This window comes from Salarias fasciatus, chromosome 18, assembly GCF_902148845.1.
Source record: "Salarias fasciatus chromosome 18, fSalaFa1.1, whole genome shotgun sequence".
NCBI lineage: Eukaryota > Metazoa > Chordata > Actinopteri > Blenniiformes > Blenniidae > Salarias > Salarias fasciatus.
In genome coordinates this window covers 21,812,872-21,826,220 of record NC_043762.1, presented here as the reverse complement: position 1 = coordinate 21,826,220, position 13,349 = coordinate 21,812,872, and positions in this window count along the sequence as shown.

Below are 13,349 nucleotides of genomic sequence, written 5' to 3'. Positions count from 1 at the left end.
GAAGCAGCTGCTGGTCTTCGTTCCAACCTGATCTACGCCTCTGATCTTCTCGGTCGAATGATCCAGTTCAGTTTTTTCAGTGAACATAGTAAAATACATGGACGTTGCTACACTGAACTTATTTCTTCAGTCTGCATCAGTTCACATGTTTTAAATTTGGCTAATTGAACAAAAAACGTCTGAAGGAGAAAATACAATAAAATGTAACAAGGGACAACTTTTTTATCAGGTTTGTATCAGGTTTGACCATCTTATGAAATGAGCACAAAGCTGCAGTGGTAAGATAGAATAAAAGTCTTCCTCTGGTGATCTGAACCTGGTTTGTTACTGGTGCGTGTGTGTGTGTGTGTGTGTGTGTGTGTGTGTGTGTGTGTGTGTGTGTGTGTGTGTGTGTGTGTGTGTGTTGGGGGGAGTTTGGACACATAGACTCTTATGTCTGAGTCAGTGTGTACTCCTGCATTAAAGCTCAGTGGCCTTCCTCTCAGTCTGCAAGCAAAAGACACGAAGCACTCCAACCATCCAACTGGATTTACTGTGACCCAGTTAAGCTGAACTGTCGGCTGCTTCTGCCGCCGCCGCCGCCGCCGCCGCCGCCGCCGCCGCCGCCGCCGCTCACAGAAGGCCTGACTTTGCTCTGCTAAACTCCCCCTTAATTGAAGAGACAGCTTAGCGAGGGAAGACACAACAGCTCTCACAGGGCATTTAGGTAGCTGGTTTGTTTCCACCGGAGGTGAGCTGAGTCACTGCTTACTCATCAGCAACGAGGCCTCGTCCGGCCGCCATCTGCTCCGGGAGCCGGGAGGCCAGGGCCGGAATCACCGCCGACCGGAGCCCTCCTTACAACGGCACATGTGGAAAATCGAATTCAGAACAATCGGCAGTCCGTGCCTTGATCCGCTGACTCACTGTGAATTGTGCTCAGAGAAAGGAGCAGCTGGTGATTGGGAGACGCGATCACGGCGTCCAGCGGAGGTTCTGGGAGCCGTCCGTTAATACGGCGGTTTCCTCTCAATAATTGGCCGCAGGACTCCCGGCTGTGAGATTGCTGTTTGTCCGGTTATGGCAGCTTCTGCTTTCGAGCAGTCCCCGCAGGCCTGGAAGTGCTGATTGCATGTACTTTTACAAGAGAACTTGTTCTCTCTTAATCGCAAAGCGGTCTCCAGATGCCTTTTTTTTTTTTCTGTCTCGCGAGTCAGCCTCAGTTTGATTAATGCGATCTGGGAGGACTGGAAGTGCTGCCGGGCGCAGAGGTGTCACCCAACACTGCTGAATAAATGAACAGAACTAATTGTTTGTTTATGATTTGAAATATTAATGGCGGTGGAAGTGCGAGGCGGTCGGCTGGAGTCGCCGTCTGGGACGAACGCGTGTCGCGGCTTCCGTGGCTTCATTAAAGTGTTAATAGAAGCTGCACGGGCCGCCCTCGCATTAGGACACTGGCTTCTGAAACTCTCAGGCTCGACTGGTTGGACTTTGATGTCATTATATCGTTCCCTTAAGAAAGAGAAAACTGTGTCTATTTATAATTAAAACGTCTTACATAATGTTTTTCGGGGGAAGTTTTGGGGGGTAAACATTTTAAAAGGGGGGAACTGCCGGAGATTCCAGCGAAGGCAGAGCCTCGCGTTAATGAGATGATGAAATGCTCTCCAACAGTTTACAGCACGTTGCACATCCTCCTCAATGAACTGCGCGTCATTCACAACGAACAACAAAGACAAACGCTCTCCCAGCCGCCGCCGCGCGGCCACAGGGGCCTCGGATGCAAGAGAAAGTAGCCTTGATGATTACCATTAGCTGTGATTGCACTTCAAGCATGCACAAGTTCCACGCTGACAAGAATTCCCAAGCCACTGATTAATGGACTATTATACTGTATGTTCTGGTCTAGAGCCACTTAGAGGGAACATCAGGGTTTCCACAGGCACCGGGATAATGAGTACCCAGACTGAGCGCTCAGAATGTGGCGGTGGCGTTCTGCTGCTGCGGCGCCGAGCTTCGGTGGGCCTCATCAGGATTTCTGCTCCGCGCCTCTCTAATGCCGCCAGTTTAAAGAGGATGACGGCGAATCAGGAGACTAAATCCCAGCTCCCCGGTGGTGCAGACCCCGGGCCAGGTTCTGTTTACGCCGCGCTTTATCAGTGATCTGGGAAGCATTGTAAATCCTGCGCATCTCCTCTTTCATCTCCGCGCAGCACCTTGATCGTCGCAGCTTCATTAGTGTTGCGCCAATAATGAGAGACTCCAGTGAAGAATCGCAACCTTCTGCTGGCATTTGTTTTTATTTAGTTTGTGTGTGGCTCTGTGCGTGTGTGTGTGTGTGTGTGTGTGTGTATATATGCATATTTCTTACCTTGTGGGGACCTGAAGCAGTTTCCATACAGAAATCCATTAAATCTTCACATTAAAACATAGTGAGACAAAGGTTACAGATCAGGGTTAGGATAAAACTCAGTGAGGTAAGCCTGCAGAAAACGAACGCTCATCACTGGAATGTTCCTGAAAGGTGTGAACAGATGAGTGTGTGAGGTTGAGGCGCAGCAGTGTTACTCATTATAAAAGGCTGTGTAAATCCCGAAGCCTCGGCTGTTGTTAATCTCGGTAAAGAAGCGGCCCTCAGAGTTTTTATTGTCTTGCAAACGGCTCTCAGAATGAAATAAGATGATGATGTTGATTACGGGTGATGGCATGAAGCAAACAGCCCGGTCTGAAGTATTCTGAAGCGTCTCATCAGGAACTTCATTTTGTTTTATCGCCCAATGAAATAATCTTCCACGGTGGCAAAACAAACCAATATTTTGCTTTGCTGATATATATGCTGATGATGCCTCCGTTATGCGATGTTTTCCAGCAGCCGCTGCTGCTGTTGTTGTTGTCTTTCACTGCTTTATGACGTTTCCCCCTCAGCCCCATATGCAGTTTGCCAGGATCTGAAGTGACATGTTATTTTCTTGCCTTTTGTTTTTATGTCGGCGGCATCAGTCACGCTTTTCCTCAACTTATTTCTCATTAAGTGCTAAATGCATCTCGGAGTTCCTGAGCGTGGCGGCGGTCGCCCTGCCTGGGCTGACAGTGTTTCATCACGCCATCAGTCTCGCTTATTTCCTGTTATTTTTAGTGCCAAACGATGGTCGACGGTCGATCTGGTTGGGGAGGATTTTCCACCCTGTCAGAGTCAGATTTGGGGAGGAAGCACTTAATATCTTCTACATTTGACGTGGAAATAGTCCCATTTTACAAATGCAGTCAATGTGAAAAAAAAGCCACTTTTGAATTAAAAAAAGCATCCGTCATGATTATAAAGAACAATAGAAAAAGGCAGCAGTGAATATCTCCACATTCACACTGCGGCGTGTCGGATCTCCTTGTCGTATTACGTTGCCGCAGTAGTGCCACGTTATTTGATGTCTTATCATTATTCCGGTCGACATTAGGCCCTTATTACCGCGGGCGGAACACAGCCCCACTCTTAATTTTCTAAATTAACATGTCCTTATGCTAATTGAATGGGGTTTTAATAGCTCTCAGCAGACAGCATTTCAAATGAAAGGGGAAAAATGCCCCCGTTGCCCACCCAGAAAGGTGTAATATTAAACTTTAACGGCACCGGTGGACGCTGGGGGACGACGCAAAACAAACAAACGCAGTGGCTGGGCGGCCAGAAAGAGTTCCCACAGGTCTTAAAATGTCTCCATTTCAATAGTCAGGATGTTTCAGTGTCACTGCATCATGGAAATTACACTGAATTTTATTGCAGGCGATCAAGACCACGCAGAAAAGCCTCACATTTAGAGCAGCTGAGCTGAGGTTTGTTCAGAGGAGCCGCTGCACAGACCATCCTCTGATAACTGAATGTAAATAAACATCCGGGGGACTTCCCGATGTGCTTCAGGGGAAACAGCTTCAGCTGCGGTGAAGTTAATGAACTAAACAAGCAACTTTAACTGTTCAGTCTCGCAAGATTTGACTTTTTATTTTAATTAAAATCACAGTTTCAGCCCGGATTGGAGCGTTTAGTGTTTGGTTCCAGCCTCGTAAAGTGAAACCGGTTATTGATTGTCGATGGGCTCCAGTTTTCCCAGATTGTGGGCAACAAGCAAGCTACAATATTTGGTTATTACTCTTTTTAATTTTCACACGCCAACTTTTGGGGGAACCTGGACTTAGTTTTCGTCAGGGAGAGACGCTCACTTGTGCCACGCCTTAAAGGTACTGTAGGCAGGATTTTGCTAGTCAATGCTAATTTTTGTGTGTTTTCTTTGGATTAAATGTTAGAGTATCCATTGATAATCCTTTAGGAGTGTAGCATAACTGCACTACCGCGAGGGCGCAGCGTTTCCATCTGTCTCTGTTCTGAGCTGAAAAGGAATCTCGACAGCTCCAGGTATCTTTGACCAATCAGAAGAGCCCATGAGGCTCTAACCGTGACTGGTCGAGGGGCGTTCGTCGCACGTTCTTGTGGGAGGGGCTTAAACTTGCGTAAGGGCGTGATGTCAGAGAAAACAGGACCGGATTGGCTGTGCTGGGTTTCAACTCGCCATCTTGCTTAGGTAAACCTAAGCGGAGATGCGGACTCCTGACGCGTCCACTACACATGAATATATATAAAAATATACACATAGCATCAGAAATAGCAATAAAATAATGATTTTTTTTTGTGAAAATATAACTATATAAATCATGAACATATTTTATTCACCAAAACAAAACACAAAGTTACACAACAAGTCAAGTAAATAAAAGTGAAAAATCTTAAATTACTGCAAGGAAATGCTCAAGGTAAGTATTTCTGTATGAATCTGTAGCGTTATAAATATATAAAGCTTTCATCTATAGCCTGGTATTAAAGTCTGGTCCTGCAGCCGCTCTGCACAGCAGAATCCACTGATGTGACTTTTATTGGCTAAACTGGGCATTTAGTTCAGTTTTCTGGAACTTAAAACCTCACTGTCAAGAAGAACGTTTTGTTTTTTGGAGGGACAGCGTACAAGAACATGTCAATTTTTCTTTACATGTTAAATAATTTCAGACGATTAGTGGAGAAAAAGGAAACCAAGAGAACAGAGTGATGCTTTGACTCACAGCTGGGCATTTCCCAACCCTGTCTCCACAAAATTACGTTCTGAGGAAACTAAACTGCATTCTCAAATACGTTTCAGAGGAACCTATTATGTCCCTTATTATGTTCGTCTTCAACATATCTTTTTTTTTATTTTTTCATTACGCTCGGTCTGAAACGGATTCTTTTCCTGCTTTTTCTTCATCGTGTTGGTGGGTAAAAATGAGCCTGTATATTCATCTGGGATGCATTTTACTCTTCTGAAAAGACATTATGTTTATTTACTCTTTTTTTAGTGATGTTTGAAGGTTCCATGCAGTCTTTTTCAACTTATTCTTGCCGTTAATTATATGCACGCACACCCAGCTCTCACATTGTGTAGTGACGAGGGCTGTTTTGGAGCTAATAATTACCTCCTGATGTATTTCTAACATACCTGTTTTGGGGTTGTTGTTTTTTAAGAGCAGCTCCAACAAGATCTGCCACCAGAGAAGACAGCTGGAGCTTCTCTGACGCTGCACTGCGGGTCTTGATCACCATGGAAACCAAGACGCGGTTCTGCGGTCATCTGAAAGTGATTACAACATTATCGTTCTTCACTGTTGTTTATTTCTGATAAAATAAACGTGTATTTCCCCTTACAGCGGTCTGCATGCTCCTCGTTACTTCCACCTTACGACAAGTCCCAATATGAAACGACCACATGGCTCATTTATGATCCAAATATTAATTCATGGTCCAAGTTATGACCAAGTTATTTTAAAATCAAGTATCTCCTATTGGTCACGTAAATATTATCACGGAGAATCACGGACTGAAGGAGTGTTTTTTTTTTTTTTTTTTAATTTAACAGATCGCGTTGCTCCGAGAAGTTTGAGCACAAATACAATTCTCTGCATTAAATAATGACTTCAGGTAGACTTTCAAAACATAACAAAATCACTAAAATAGTTTCTGAAACAGATCAGAAGCCACAATATAAAACATTTTTAAAAAATGACTATCGAACGGAGAAGTCTCTAAATTATAATTTACACAATGCTTCTCTAGCAATAAATGTACATTTTTATCTTCATAGTTTCCACTCGGTTTAAGGATGTGATCTGCAGTGTTTTTGTTTAAATGCGCAGTCTGTCTGTTTTGTCTTCTAAAATGCCGCCCCGCTGGTTGCTAGGCTGTTGCTATGGACTCTGAACTCTGACCCGGAAGTACGTCACGGACTGATTTTTTTTTAAACGGAGCGAGTTTTTGATCTTAAACTAATTATATTTGTCTACAAATACGCTTCTGTGCATTATATAACAAGTTCTGTTTAATTTTAAGAGTAATATTTATTTTGAATCAGATGTGTGTTTTCATCTTCATACATTTGCTGAAACAAGTTTGTTATAAATCAAGCAATCCTTAAATCGATCACTCTGTCTGCAGTTATGTGTTATAACATTAAGATCAAACTTTTTAAACTGTTTTAATAGTATTCCAGTAGATTATGAAGTATTGATGTAACGACAACAAAGAAGAAAAGGGTGACAAATCGACTGATTTCTTTAAGATAGATAGAACTTTATTCATCCCTTTGGTGGAACCTGATGATAAAAGTCGATCTAAAAGCAGCACAACACCAGCGTCACGTGCACGTGTGCAGAGGAGAAGGAGCTCCATCATGAAAAATGGACTGTTATGAGCTGTTAACATGGTTAGTGTGTGATTGGCTCACGAAAACTTCTTTTGGCTGATGTTTCTCTTCATTCATGCGTATTTGAGTATTCTGTAAGAATAATTAGTGCAAGCTCTAGCTCCCTTCACACGACTGATGTGCAGCATGGTGGCGTACTTCAGCACGAAGGAGAACCTCTCAACACAGATGTGCTGCACTAGATCCACCAGACGGAGCTGCAGAGGCCTTCTCTCCAACTTCAGTGTAAAATACACACTGCAAGGCCTGTTTCTGTCTTTCTTCATGCTGTGAGAGCTGGATTATTGTCAGACAGTCCTTTAGAGGTGCCCCACAAGGTCATTAAACCCTCTGAGTCCTCGCTGAGACATGAAGCCTGTTATGACCTTTGACCTCTGTTGCTCTATTGCTCTTATTTGACCTCCACAGCAGATACAGACCTAAAACTTGAACTGCGAGGCCTCTGGGAGCTATAAAATCATGAACCGTTGGACTTTTTTCATAAGCTCCTCCCAAACAGGAAGTAGCTTCAGGAAGGAAGTGGGGCTTCCAAATTCTACATATGACTTTCTGGCAGAAGTGTGAACACATCCCACAAATCTCAGCTTATTTGGAGCAAATCTGACCAAATGATGATGCTTTATTGATTCTTTTAACTGGACACTGCGACGCCCTGTATGGGCAGCAGAAAGGACTGAGTGGAGTTAAACCACTGCAGATGTGATCCTGAGGGAAGACAGAAGAACATACTAACATTTCAACTTCCTAAGTTGAATGGAAACGACTTTATCAGCTGATGACACTGGGGGAATCAGAGTCTGTGACCTTTACCCTCTCAGAGCCTTTGTGAGCAGTCTGGAGGATGAAATCCAGGTTCTGATATAAAATGTTCGTCACAGTGTCCAGTTAAAAGAATCAATTAAGCATCATCATTTGGTCAGATTCGCTTTATTTGGCGAACTCTTTAGGCTTTATCATCAGCTGATGATAAAGCCTCTCAGAGCCTTTGTAAGCAGTCTGGAGTCGGGATCAAATCAGAGGCCAGAGCGCTGTCTCAGACAAACCCCAACTCCAATAAGCAGCTCCTCAAACCCTGGCAAAGTGGTCTCCTAAACTCCCCTCCTACAATTTCAATTTTCTGGGTAGACAGGCAACATTTTATATCAGAACCTGGATTTGATCCTCCAGACTGCTCACAAAGGCTCTGAGAGGGTAAAGGTCACAGACTCTGATTCCTCCAGTGTCATCAGCTGATAAAGTTGTTTCCATTCAACTTAGGAAGTTGAAATGTTAGTATGTTGTTCTGTCTTCCCTCAGGATCACATCTGCGGTGGTTTAACTCCATCAAGTCCTTTCTGCTGCCCATACAGGGCGCCGCCGTGTCCAGTTAAAAGAATCAATAAAGCATCATCATTTGGTCAGATTTGCTCCAAATAAGCTGAGATTTGTGGGATGTGTTCACACCTCTGCCAGAAAGTCATATGTAGAATTTGGAAGCCCCACTTCCTTCCTGAAGCTACTTCCTGTTTGGGAGGAGCTTATGAAAAAAGTCCAACGGTTCATGATTTTATAGCTCCCAGAGGCCTCGCAGTTCAAGTTTTAGGTCTGTATCTGCTGTGGAGGTCAAATAAGAGCAATAGAGCAACAGAGGTCAAAGGTCATAACAGGCTTCATGTCTCAGCGAGGCCTCAGAGGGTTTAATGACCTTGTGGGGCACCTCTAAAGGACTGTCTGACAATAATCCAGCTCTCACAGCATGAAGAAAGAAAGAAATAGGCCTTGTAGTGTGTATTTTACACTGAAGTTGGAGAGAAGGCCTCTGCAGCTCCGTCTGGTGGATCTAGTGCAGCACATCTGTGTTGAGAGGTTCTCCTTCATGCTGAAGTACGCCACCATGCTGCACATCAGTCGTGTGAAGGGAGCTAGAGCTTGCACTAATTATTCTTACAGAATACTCAAATACGCATGAATGAAGAGAAACATCAGCCAAAAGAAGTTTTTGTGAGCCAATCACACACTAACCATGTTAACAGCTCATTACAGTCCATCCATCCTCAGTAACACCAGGCAGCCTCTACATGAGACTCTGTCTGCTCAGAGCAGCCACAGATCAGACCGTCTCCTCTCAGTGCGCTGTAGGACGGAGCGCTTCAGGAGATCATTCATTCCTGCTGCCATTCCATTTTAGAAAGAGCACTGTTAATGTAACATTATGTGCTGGGGTTTGTACACGGGATTCTTCTTTTTTTTCTGTTGTTTTTAAATGCTATTTTTTATTATTCTGTCCCGTTTTATGTGTTGCTACTAAATGACCCTTGAATTTCCCCATGTGGGGATTAATAAAAGTATCTATCTAAAAGTCCATTTTTCATGATGGAGCTCCTTCTCCTCTGCACACGCGCACGTGACGCTGGTGTTGTGCTGCTTTTAGATCGACTTTTATCATCAGGTCCCACCAAAAGTATGAATAAAGTTCTATCTATCTTAAAGAAATCAGTCGATTTGTCACCCTTTTCTTCTTTGTTGTCGTTACGTCAATACTTCATAATCTACTGGAATACTATTAAAACAGTTTAAATGGTTTGATCTTAATGTTGTAACACATAACTGCAGACAGAGTGATCGATTTAAGGATTGCTTGATTTATAACAAACTTGTTTCAGCAAATGTATGAAGATGAAAACACATCTGATTCAAAATAAATATTACTCCTAAAATTAAACAGAAATGTTATATAATGCACAGAAGCGTATTTGTAGACAAATATAATTAGTTTAAGATCAAAAACTCGCTCCGTTTAAAAAAAAATCAGTCCGTGACGTACTTCCGGGTCAGAGTTCAGAGTCCATAGCAACAGCCTAGCAACCAGCGGGGCGGCATTTTAGAAGACAAAACAGACAGACTGCGCATTTAAACAAAAACACTGCAGATCACATCCATAAACCGAGTGGAAACTATGAAGATAAAAATGTACATTTATTGCTAGAGAAGCATTGTGTAAATTCTAATTTAGAGACTTCTCCGTTCGATAGTCATTTTTTTAAAATGTTTTATATTGTGGCTTCTGATCTGTTTCAGAAACTATTTTAGTGATTTTGTTATGTTTTGAAAGTCTACCTGAAGTCATTATTTAATGCAGAGAATTGTATTTGTGCTCAAACTTCTCGGAGCAACGCGATCTGTTAAATTAAAAAAAAAAAACACTCCTTCAGTCCGTGATTCTCCGTGATAATATTTACGGGACCAATAGGAGATACTTGATTTTAAAATATAGATCTTGGTCATAACTTGGACCATGAATTAATATTTGGATCATAAATGAGCCATGTGGTCGTTTCATATTGGGACTTGTCGTAAGGTGGAAGTAACGAGGAGCATGCAGACCGCTGTAATGGGAAATACACGTTTATTTTATCAGAAATAAACAACAGTGAAGAACGATAATGTTGTAATCACTTTCAGATGACCGCAGAACCGCGTCTTGGTTTCCATGGTGATCAAGACCCGCAGTGCAGCGTCAGAGAAGCTCCAGCTGTCTTCTCTGGTGGCAGATCTTGTTGGAGCTGCTCTTAAAAAACAACAACCCCAAAACAGGTATGTTAGAAATACATCAGGAGGTAATTATTAGCTCCAAAACAGCCCTCGTCACTACACAATGTGAGAGCTAGGTGTGCGTGCATATAATTAACGGCAAGAATAAGTTGAAAAAGACTGCATGGAACCTTCAAACATCACTAAAAAAAGAGTAAATAAACATAATGTCTTTTCAGAAGAGTAAAATGCATCCCAGATGAATATACAGGCTCATTTTTACCCACCAACACGATGAAGAAAAAGCAGGAAAAGAATCCGTTTCAGACCGAGCGTAATGAAAAAATAAAAAAAAAGATATGTTGAAGACGAACATAATAAGGGACATAATAGGTTCCTCTGAAACGTATTTGAGAATGCAGTTTAGTTTTCTCAGAACGTAATTTTGTGGAGACAGGGTTGCATTTCCAACAGCGTTGCATGCATCCAGACGAGAGCCCTCCAAAGCCTTTGATAATTCTTAAATAAGCATTTGAAATGCCGCTGGAGGTGGAGGCACTCTGAGCCGAGCAGCATAATGGAGCTTATCGTCCGGCGTCCCAGCATGCTGGTTTCACTCTCAACAACTCTTGTTGCCTTTTTACGGACAAGCAAGTTCAGTGAAGCACACCTTGCTGTGTCATTATGGCGGCGCTTTTCCAGATGAAGTGGAGTAAGAGCTTATATTTGAATACCACCGACTGTGGCGAGCAGCAGGCGTCCGTTGGAGCAGGTTAACATCCGAACGCTTGAGGTGAATGTGGTTGTACATTATCCCAGCGGAGTGAATATATCGATGTTTTGTTTCTTGTTCAGCGCTTGGTCATAGTTCCTCATTTTCATTTTCAAAAAAATAAACTTTTGAAAGATCCTGCTGGTTTTGCAGAAGATCAGTTTTCAAACTAAAATCCACTAGCGTCACATGAATGCATGACAAACAGTTCGGTCAGAACATCTGAAATGAAGTATGATCCATTTGTCCTGGTGTTTGACAAACCTGAAAATTCATGCATTTACCTTGCAATTCTGGGATTCCTTTTTTTTTTTTTTCAATTATATCTTCCATTCTTTTGCCCATTATTGATGAGAAATCGAGCGTTAATTGCCTTTTTAATGATTTCAGAGAGGTCTTTAAATGATTTAAGTTAACCTAATTAAATCTTGCCGGGACGCTGAAAGAAGCACTTTGCTTTTGTGATTTAAAACACAAACACGAAACATGACCCTGAATGAAAATAATGTTGATCAATAACCTGTTTCCTTCCCTTTTGTGTGCTTTGTTTATCATAAAAGGGCAAAAAAGGAATTGATGCTTCACAGTTCGCTCCCAGCCAACGGCTCCCACTTGGCTTTTAGAGCGAGCTGTCTGGGCCGCTCTTGACGTATCGTCAGCTATTATTCCTGATGCCTCCCGTGGGGTCGTCCTCTCCATAAACTCTTTCCCTCCGCCGAGCCCCTGCCTCCCATCACCGGCATGCTTGTTAAACAGACACACGCATTAGTCTAACTCATGTTTCCTCCGAGGCCCACAAGCCTGCCAGGCCGGCGCTGCTGCTTATCACTCAGCCTCTCTGCCCCTTGTTTGTGTGCAGAGCGGCTCGCGCACATTTATCCCGGCGCCCTGGCCTCAGATAAAACCTCTCCCAGTAAGTGTGAGCGTTTTCTTTATCCCTGCATCCGGCCTCTTAATGGCTTCGTTTGTTTGGTTTTATTCGACCTAGAATCTATTAGTTGAGGAGGACATATGCAAATTCCCCACTTCTATAAAAATAGAAGTATCCCCATAAAGCAGGCTTGTAAAAAAAAAAAAAAAAAAGGTTTAACTCATTACTGCAACATATATTTGAAGTTATCTGCATGAAGAGGAACGCCGTCTTTGATGCTTAAAACTGTACAGGTCAAGTGGAGTTTGAAGTCAACAGCATCAGAGAATCTGCATAATACAAGACGCACGGAGGTCGAGAACATCCAGACGACTCTGAAGAATCAACCCGGAAGATTTTCCCCGGGGTTAGCTATACGCAACGCTCAGCAAAAGCAAATCAAAACATGAGTGCAGAGAAAGAGCAGGCCGGGTTCAGCACAGGATGCCAGCTGATGAGTGAGTGAAGGAGAACGCCGCCTGCTTCCACTCATCGGAACAAACATCCAATCAGGAGCCGAGCAGCAGGCCGCCGCTGGACACCAGGAACAGGCCATTACGCTACTATTAGACAGAAAGCAAACAGATCAGACCCCTCATTGTCTCAATCAAATCTCCTCTCATTTAAACTAATGATTTTCTCATTGCAGTTTCGGTTCTTTGCTGCGCCGCATCCTGGCCGTTATTTAAACATCAGCTCCGACTCTGTCGACGGGTGACTGCATCGTGCAAAGAAGTCCTCTGTGTCAATTTCCTCAATGTTTTTCTCTTTTTTTTTCTGACTAAAGTGATTTTTTTTTTTAAATAGCAAGCACATCCACAGCATCTATTTTTGAAAAGAATCTGTGAAATGGGATGCTCACAGATCACTGAAGGCACTGACGCTGAAAAAAAAAAAGTGAGAGACGCTCACTTTATCTGAGAGCAAAACAAAAGAGAGAGCAATTAAAATTTAGCAGGCATCCGTAGCACAGATCTGAGAGTTCAGGTGAGACACACTCATAAAGTGAAACTCATTAAATAGAAAAATGTCCTTCTTGAAGCCTGCCCACATGTTCAAATCTATCAGTCACTTGTAATTTAGGACATAAAACAGAAACTTTTCAAAAAGTGGGAGAAGCATTAGCTGCTTTATGCGGGCGGCTGCTTTCATCTGCATACGAAAATGTTGAGTTTGAGACCTGCTTGGCCTCCCGTTGGTCCAGTATTCCTCTGAACGTGGCTGCTGGATCATATCTGAAACGTTTAAAGCAGGAAACCAGCCGGGGAGGTGAGCGAGCGCCGCCCACGCTAAGGACACACAACGCGCTGCTGTGGACAAGCAGCTTCGAAGAACACACCTCAGAACACTCACTTTTAAATGTTTACTACATCTGGAAGATTCTGAGGCTTTATGAGAAAAA